Raw genomic sequence first — 10,244 nt, 5'->3', positions numbered from 1 at the left:
CAATATATAGAGAAAAAAATGTGCCAAAATGAAAAACCTTTAGAAGATATCACTGAACATTTATTTAACAATAGCAAAAGTAAATATCTTACTTAAGGTAATTTTTCATCTATATGTTTTTTTAATTTATTTAAAATTAGACAAATCTGATATTATTTTGGGTTTGGGTAGTTCTTTAATGCTTCATTAACTATCAGAAGACACTAACCAGGTTTAAAGTCCAGTTGCGTAGATTCGTTGTAACACTGCATTACAATGTGCCCTGCTATTAGAACTATATTATTCTATAGAGTTAAAATACAACTGGCATAATCAACTTTTATGATTTTCTGTTGACAGAAACAGAAAAAGTTTATTTCAAGAAATGTTCAGCATTTCTACTGTCTCGTCTATCTTTCTCGTTTTCTGTGAGAGCTGTGAGTGGAGGGAGAGGAGTTTTTTTGTTCAGCTCTGTGTTTTTTGAATGTCTGGATATGTTTCTTCATCTGTTTGCCTGTATTGTTTTGACCAGTGCTGTATAGATGTGTTTTACAGAGTGTTCATTGTCAAACCTCAAAATTATTTAAATTTGAATTTCTAAAAAAAAATGCTATTATTTTATATGAAAAAAATAATTACTGTCTTTTATTGACAAAATATTTTGGTTTGTCATGTATATTTTTTTATTTAAATTTTTAGCTGTCATATGGTCATGTTTCAACATGCCCCACCTATGGGGCATGTTGTCACATTTCACTTCCCTTCTTTCTGGGTAAATAAAGAAAAAAAGTATATACTGTATTAATGAAACAAAGCCACATACTTGTACCAGACATGTGCAAAATTAATGTGGAACAAAAGATATTCCCTGAACCCTAAGCAGATTTACACAAACTGAGAAAGTCAAAAAGCGTTAGGTTATGCCCCGCTCTCCCCTACTTCGTTAAAGCATGACAAATGTTTATTTAAAAAGTACTTTAAAGTAAAACTTTTAATTGGACATTATTACAAAGTGCACTTTTAAAAAGTGTGCTTAATGTAAGAAACTCTCATGAAAGTGTCTCTCTTTAAGTGCACTTAAATGGCCTTTTATTTCATTATTTTATATATTCTGAAAGTACAGTTTTTATGAAAAATAAATCAAATAAAAAATTGAAGTACACAAGTGCACATTCAATACAATTAAGCACTCTGTTTTTCCCACAAGGATAGCCCTACCATTCTATCCTTAGTTCAAGCCATTCATCTCCAGATTGTCATTGAGTGATTACATGCAGTGATCCATTTAAGCGCAAATTGACTCGTCTGCAGAAAAGATACTTCAGATGTCGAGTATGATCGTTTAGCGAAGCAGGCAGTCGGTACACGTGTCACTGATGTAATGGGCATGCACTTAACTGCCTTAATGAAGTGTGAACGACACGGCTCAGTGTGACCCAGGGGTCAGTTAACAGGGAAAAATGACTGACGCCTTGACATTAAATGCCTGACTTATCCTGTTCAACCAGCCAATTTAGAATTCCCCCATCCCCCCTCAAATTACTTCAGTTTGTATTCTGAAGAGCAAAATACCTGTAATATAAATTCCAGTTCCGGAAACTAATTATAATCTTATCAAATGGAATGAGCTTCAGTCTATGTGGTTAAATTTGATTCCAAGTGGAGTTATTTTGGCATTTGGGAAGATCAGAGAAAAACAAATTTGAATTAGTCAATAGTATGAACAAAGCTTGAGATGAACAATTACACATGTAATAGGCCTTGTTACTAAGATTAATAGCAACAAAAACTCTAATTGGGACACAATACGACAATTAGGAAGAGAAATGATATACAATAACGTGTATTTTTCATCTAGCATTGATGTTTCATTGGGCTAACTTCAGTGGATTGAAGATAAAAAGAACGTAGAGATGAAACAGCATGCAGAATGATGACTATAGCATGGAAAATGCTCAAATTAACATGCAGCGGCCACACACGCTTCAAAGGATATTGTTTCTGATTAATGCTGTTTGTTTGAGTCAAATGGGTGATTAATTATGCAGTTTAATTACAGCAGATAAAGACATATCAGCAATGCCCTATGAAAGATGAATTATGTCACTACTTAAGTGATAAAGTCTAGATTAAAGTTCACAGTGCTGAGCTGGATGAGATGGATAATATGAGTAATGTCAGGACACAATGAGGGCAATATTGAAGCGCTTTAATTTTTTGCACCATTAAATTAACACAAATTAAGCTGTTTGGACCAGAATCCCCATGTTACTCTTGACAATGTAGCAGTAATTTTAAGAAAGTGGGATTAAAGTGATAGTTGTTTTTTTTTTGTTTGTTTTTTTTTTAAAGAAGAAGAAAAAAAAGAGGAAAATTCTGACATCCTTTACTTCCGTTTATCTTCGGAAGACAAATACACATATTTAACGACATCTGAGAGATTTCTGTCCATGCATTGAAAGTCTATTCACCCAACTTTGATGCTTCACAACGTTCATGAAGAGATCTTAAAACTAATCCATATGAATCGAGCAGTTTAATCCAAGTCTTTTGAAGAGACACCATTGCTTTTTATGATGAACAAATTTAATTTAGGCTTTTATTCAAATATAAACACTGATCAGCAAATACTGTTTACCGCATTCAGATTTGGTCACAGAATCTCAAGCATGCTTGCTTAAAGCGCAAGAACCTTTGAGGTTCATTCTCACGTATCACATATCATGTTTAAGCTTCTGCAAGAACCAATGAGATACAGTCCGTCCTTCGAATGAGGCATTAAACTGAGGTCCTGACTCTCTGTGGTCATTAAAAATTCCAGGATGTTTCTCGAAAAGAGTAGGGGCCTGGCCAAATTTGCCCGTTGGCCTCTGTCCATCATGGCTTCATAATCATCCCCATATATACTGAATGGCTTCATCATTCTGGCACAATATGGCTGCCGTCGCATCATTCAGGTGGATGCTGCATATTAGTGGTGGTTAAGGAGATTCCTCCTTCTATATGTAAAGCGCTTTGAGTACCCAGAAAAGCACTATATAAATGTAACAAATTATTAATTGTTATTATTATGTTCTCACTTGTCAAGCAAGTACGGTTGAGCTTCGGTTTACCATATTTGATGTGCTCTATGTATATGCCCAGCATGCAAAACATACCAAATGCTGGTGACCATAGATTTTTCAGCAGGGTATTGACTTTCTTTTAGCTTTCTTTTTAGCTTCTTTTAGATATAAAGTATAGCAGCTCTTTTTGGCCAAGAACTGCCGGATGTTCAAATAAGTACACATTTCTTGCAAATATTTGAAGCCACTAACCTGGAAAACTTTGTCAAATCCAGTGAATATTTCATTCTCAGAAATGCTGAGCTTAGTACCTTGTAAACACAACAAAAAAATCACCACCTTGCTCTATCACCCCTGTGGTTTTAAACAACACATTTTGCTCCATTTTGACCATGGGGGAATATCCCTGGTTCTAAACAACAAATAGATGAGATCTAGGAGAGTGTTTTCCACTCAGTCTGCTTTTGGCTCTATCTTTTCCAGCATTTATAAAGAGCAAACTGCAGCCATAGACTGATACTTGGATTTACCCAAATCTCTCCTGTGGCCTTTGCTATGGGCACTGAATAATCCTCGCTGTCACTTCAAAGACTCAGCACCTCCTGTATTCTCCACAGTGATTCTGGGATAGCTTCAGTGAAGTTGCCTAAATCCCTGCCTGAAACATGAGTCCAAGACCAAGCTAAGAGCTGACAGAAGTGCGTGAATTTGGACCAAGTAAAAGGAAATGATTGAGAAAAGGGGATTTCAGTTTTTAAAGGCTCTACACGGTGTGATTTATATGGTAATTCATTATTCAATATCTGAATAATCTTCAAACAGAGTTCTAATACAGTGATAAGCCACGTGAGGCTATATGTTACAGTAATTTTACGCATACCACTATACCAGTATAATAGCTGTTCTAAGACACAACTGTCTTTGAACATATTTTTACCATCGATTTTAACTTAAAGAATTAGAGGCTCTAATCAAGTCTGAGTCTTATCCAGACGCTGTGCTTCACTGGGAGTCTGAGAGCCGTGTGAGCGTTTTTATAGAAACAAAATATTTGATTGCATTAGAACATTAGGCTTTTTATTGAAATATTTTGTCTCAGTTTGCTAATTCAGTTGATAATTCAGAAGCAGCATATAGGAGCAACACTGCAGACAGCTGTAAAAAGTAATACACTATATCTAATTAATAAAATTTTGGCAACAAATTACAAGCAATATTATTAATTAAATTCAACAATTAGAATTGAGTTAGAATTAATTTAATTAATTCCTCAAATGATCATTTAAAACAAGTCAAATTTAAACAAAAATATCTGAATAGACAGACAGACGTCAAAGATGAATTAAAAACTCTTTATTTTTTATTGCCAACATTGAAGACACCTGGTGATAACAAGCAGGATCATTGAAGGAAAGAGAAACACAAGAATTAACAGAAGTTTCGATGTTGGTATTGATTTTATTGAAAATGTTTGATCACCATTATGTTGATCAGTGTTTCATTTAGATGGCAATTTGACTCTATGCTTTTTATGTCAGTTTGTGGTTTTTGTAATGGTGTTTGCTAATTTTAAACATTTTAAATGGTTGACTTTTAAGGAACTAATTTGATTAATTCTAACTCAATTCTTATATGTTGAATTTAATTAATAATATTGTGTATAATCTGTTGCCATAATTTTATTGAGTAGATAGAGCATATTACTTTTTATAGTGTACAAAGAAATGTACAGATCTAAGGTCACATTTTGCCAGATTAGTGACACTGAAAGTGTTTTTGTTAGTACATAATATAAAAGATATTATGTATATTTTAAAAAAGACATCACAATACACATTAAGATCTTTTAAAGTTGCCTTCAAGTTATAGTAACTACATAACATTGACTAACAAAATATTTTTTAGTTAAATTCTGCTGTTATATTAGAATGAATCTAGCTTTTGTTTACAGTTGTAATTAAGTTATAAAGTCAAAATATAAAGTTATAAGTTTATAAGTAATAAAAAGCCAAAACTATTATAATGACTTACATTAATTAATATTTAGGCTTAATATATATATTGAATAAGTGTATGTTCTTTTTCATAAATAATCTCTTTTACCTTGTATGAATGTTTTTGTGTTTGAGAAAATAAATATATTTGATTATTAAAGAAATAATCAATGTAAGGTTTGAACCAAACCATAATATAATTGGAGAGGGGGAAATATAAATGTGGCTGTAACAAATTACAGTATTTTTTTTTTAAGTTGGTACATTAAAGTTATTATTATTATTATTATTGGCTGATATACATTTTAACTGTAGCTCCTTTAAAGAGATTGTTTGTCTGTGTGTTTTGCCCAGAAATCTCTTTGTTCTCACAGAGAGTTTAAAGGATGATGTTTCCCCCAGTCCCAGTGGGGAATTAATGTTGATTCCAGACCAACAGTGCTCAATGAGACATCAAAACATTTGGATAATGGTTTGTACCTCCTAATTTATGCATTTATTCTATTTAATGTTTGCAATGTTCTTTGGTATTCATTTTCAAAGCTGTTCCTGAACAATGATCCTTCAATTCTGGGCTTCACAATATGTGATTTACTTCAGAGCTGTCTTCACTAGGGCATTTTTTTTCATCTGTTATGCAAAAATGCTAGTTTTTAAATATTAAACATAAGTAATGTAAAAATATCTTTTAAAATATCCATCCATCCATTCATCCATCCATCACTTGTAGATGCTGTTGATATTTTGCATCTAATGCAATGCCATTCAACGGTGGCTTCAAAAAGTAATTGGACATAATTCATTGGTTTTACTGATTTTACTGTCAGAAATAGCAACCGAAAAGCTTTTCATGACTTTGTTGATATAACAGATTTCATAATTGCATTCACTCACTATCTACATGATTGTGTGGATGGTTATATAGGCATTATTTCTGTATGAAGAGTTCAGATGCAAAAAAGTCTGTCTTACGTTTTCTTTTAACCCTTAAATGCATGACTGTTTCGCCAATCATTCTTACACATTCGGGTCTTTATCGACCCGGATCTATATCTAACACGGAAGGATCTCTGCCTGTTGCGATAATATAAAACTCCTCTGATATTAGAGTAACAATTACAGAAGAATAAAATAAATTGTATTTTGTTACCTTTTGGAGCTTGAAAGGGCTCCGTTTGAGCAGATGTTTTATGCCATCACCACTGTCCTCGTCAGAGCTCATTTCCCAGTAAATTCAGCAAATAATGGGCTAGTTTTATGTTTGAGGTCACGAATATGAGCCCATTCACGATCTCAAACATATTCTCAAAACTATATCATTTTCAACATCTTCAAAATCAATATTTTGATCGCTAACAGCTTCACCAGATCCATCCAGTGACAGTTACAGTCATATTTGTTTGCGTTCAGTACTCGCTCTGCAGTAAATCGCTGAGCCATTTCATGTTTTTCTTATTATTTTGTTTTCTGTCTAAATGAGTTGTCACTTCAGCATTGTATCAGACATTGCCACCTTGTGGAATAAAAGTGAATTGCACTTATTCTGTCATCTAAGATTCAATTATTGTTGTGCAGAGTTGGCGCCGTCTCTTCATAGGTGTTGGTCATCTGAGGTCTTCTTAAGAGGCTGGATCCAAACTGAAGCTGATGTCCTCTCTAGTCACCTCGGGACGGGTGTCCCGAGGCAAAACAGAAAAGCAAATGGAGAATAATTAGCGTAGCTGCTGTTCATAACATTAAGCAAAGATAGTCATGTGCAATTGATCTGATCTGAGATGCATTATGTAAATGCTTGGCTAAAGAGATGCGTCTTTAATCTAGATTTAAACTGGGTGAGCGAGTCTGAGCCCCGAACATTATCAGGAAGGCTATTCCAGAGTTTCGGAGCCAAATGTGCAAACGCTCTCCCTCCTTTAGTGGACTTAGCTATCCTAGGTACAACCAGAAGTCCAGAGTTTTGTGATCTTAAAGAGCGTGAAGGATTGTAGGGCGATAGAAGATCAGTTAAGTACACGGGAGCTAAACTATTTAGAGCCTTATAGGTCATTAGCAATACTTTATAATCGATACAGAACTTAATGGGTAAACAGTGTAGAGATGATAAAATTGGTGTTATATGATGTAGCATATGCACATGTATCAGGACAATCAATAAACTTTGGAGTTTTCAGAATGCTTTTAACCTGATGAACTGTGTTCGTTAATCACTAAGTCGGCTCCGACCAGTCTGCAAAGATGAGCCCATTTGACATCTTTGTGGCCTGGGCGAGGTAAGACAGTGGACCCAATTTCCTAGCTTTTGGAACATCAAAGGATCAACCCCCGGTTGTGGGCAAGAAACTCAGCGCCAGAGACTGACCAGACAAATTCCACACACACACCCCACACACACACACAGACACACACACATATACAAACATGCCTAGAGATGGTATGTACCGTTATTCTCAAGATATGACTGTGCCAAAGTGTACCCGCTATATTTTAAGTGCATATATGCTTCCTAGTGTTTAGATTTTAGAGTTTAAATGACTGTAGCCATTCTAGTTTCATTCCTATTAATGTAATTTTGTCTGTAAACCATAACTTCTTCTACATGTTTCGTTTATATGTCAAGTCTAGATTCTTTTGAAAGCTGTTCATCTGATTTATTCCATAATGTATGTCACACTGCTGACAAATGCATTGTACTATTTTTAATAGTACTTCGAAGGAAAATGAACACTAATCCAACCTTGTAAATCATGCAAATGAGTTTGCAAGACAAAAACAAAGGGAAAGCTTTCCCGCCAACTTTGCACCCATGTTATTGGCTACCCCACCTCAAGGAGGTGTGTCGGCTTATCTGTCATAAAAGCAAAGACGCACAATTTCGTGTGTGTTCTCTCCCGATTGTCTCACGAGCATCTCGTGCACGTTTTTCCCGGACCTCTCCGGTGACCACGCGCTGCCACCGCGCTCAGCTTCGGGATCGCCATCTTCCAGCGAAACTCACTCTCGTCCTCAGTTCAAACCTTCCCGCTGAACGGAGGAAGCCAACGAACTGCACCAGCGCTAACCTGAAATTCGACACACGCAACCAATGCAAGTATACTGCCGTTTCTCAATCTTAGATGATGAAACTGATTTCCGTGCTGGCTTAGGACTGGTTGTGAGTTTGCTACTTGCCTTCTCTCTTTCCTTCTCTACTTCTATTCTTGTACATAGGTGTGTATTTTCTTGTATATTTAGATGTATAACCTCTGTATTCGTAGTTTGCATATAGTAAAACGTTATTCATGCTCGATTGTTCTGTTTGTTCTTTCAGCTGAAAACCAAGTCACTTTAACGTTTTTCGATCGCTTTATGCTTTAGTTATTTTCATGGCCAGAAAATAACTCTGTTTATAATATTCTGTGAGGGACTTAGTTTGCTGGACAAACGAACAGTTTCTCTAGATAATTATTAAACCAGAACTAATCATATATGTAATTGATTATAATTCGTTGTAATTGATTCACAATATATGTTTAATTCCCCGTTGGGTTGATATATGAATCATAATTTATTCATAACCTTATGAATTATTATATTCATATTTCATCCATAAATTAATTAATAACTGTACGAACCGCTACATTCGTTACAATGATCATATTTTCTTGACCTGGTAAGAACTCTAGCAGCTGCATTTTGTACTAATTGTAGCTTATTTATTGAGGAAGCAGGACAACCAGCTAATAATGTATTACAGTAATCTAGTCGAGACGTCATGAAAGCATGAACTAACTTTTCTGCATCAGAAATAGATAACATATTCCGTATCTTAGCAACGTTTCTGAGGTGGAAGAAGGCTGTTTTTGTAACATATGAAATATGATTTTCAAAGGACAAGTTGCTGTCTAATATAACACGGATGGAGTAACAGTACATCCTTCTAAATGCAGATTGTTGTCTGAGAGATTCTGTGTACAGGTTTTTGGTCCAATAAGTAATACTTCAGTCTTATCTGAATTTAATAGAAGAAAATTACTAGTCATCCAAAGTTTTACTTCTTTAATAAATTCTGTCAGATTTGATAATTTAGAGATTTCATCTGGTTGTGCTGAAATATATAACTGAGTATCATCGGCATAGCAGTGGAAACTAATTCCATGTTTTCTTATAATATTGCCGAGTGGCAGCATGTATATTGAAAATAGCAGAGGGCCTAACACCGATCCTTGCGGCACTCCATAGTTTACTATTGTGATCTTAGATTTTTCCCCGTTTATATAAACACAATTGTGATGGTCTTATAGGTACGACCTAAACCACCGTAATGCCTGTCCCTGAATACCAGTGTAATTTTGTAGTCGATCTAGGAGTATTTTATGATCTATAGTGTCGAACGCAGCACTGAGATCAAGTAACACTAGTATTGAGACACAGCCTTGGTCAGAAGCTAGAAGTAAGTCGTTTGTAATTTTAACGAGCACAGTTTCTGTGCTATGATGAGATCTGAATCCTGACTGAAATTTTTCATAGATAGTGTTTTTTTGCAAGAAGGAGCATAATTGGACCGACACCACTTTTTCTAGTATTTTAGACATAAATGGAAGATTTGAGATGGGTCTGTAATTTGCTAATACGTTTGGATCTAATTGTGGTTTCTTAATGAGAGGCTTAATAACTGCTAGCTTGAACGGTTGTGGGACGTGACCTAGAGATAAAGACGAGTTGATAATATTGAGAAGAGGCTCTTCTGCTACAGGTAACAATTCTTTCAGTAGTTTAGCGGGTATTGGATCTAATAAACATGTTGTTGATTTAGACGCAGTGATAAGTTTATTTAGCTCTTCCTGTCCTATAGTTGTAAAGCACTGCAACTGTTCTTGAGGGGCGATAATTGTACATACAATTTTTACAAAAAATGAATACAAAAATAGGCATTATTTTATAATTTTATGATTTTTTTCTTGTTATATTCTTTATAATGAATTGATTGAGGAATACCAAGAAGGTTGATGTCTAACTTTAAAAAATGAACAAGGAGGAGGGTAGTGAATGATGTCCCGGGTCACTAAAGACCCGAGGTATGCATTTAAGGGTTAAATGAGCATTTTTTACATGGCTCCTATGTTTAGGTTCAGTCATTTCACTTCAGTGGCAATGAAAATGTCATTAGTCAGTTAGTGAAATGCCTTATTTTCAAAAATGTCACACAAAATGTCTCATATGCACACCG

Source organism: Megalobrama amblycephala, linkage group LG1 (assembly GCF_018812025.1).
Source record: "Megalobrama amblycephala isolate DHTTF-2021 linkage group LG1, ASM1881202v1, whole genome shotgun sequence".
Taxonomy (NCBI): Eukaryota; Metazoa; Chordata; class Actinopteri; order Cypriniformes; family Xenocyprididae; genus Megalobrama; species Megalobrama amblycephala.
The sequence above is the reverse complement of the archived record's forward strand: the minus strand, read 5'-3'. Positions refer to the sequence as shown.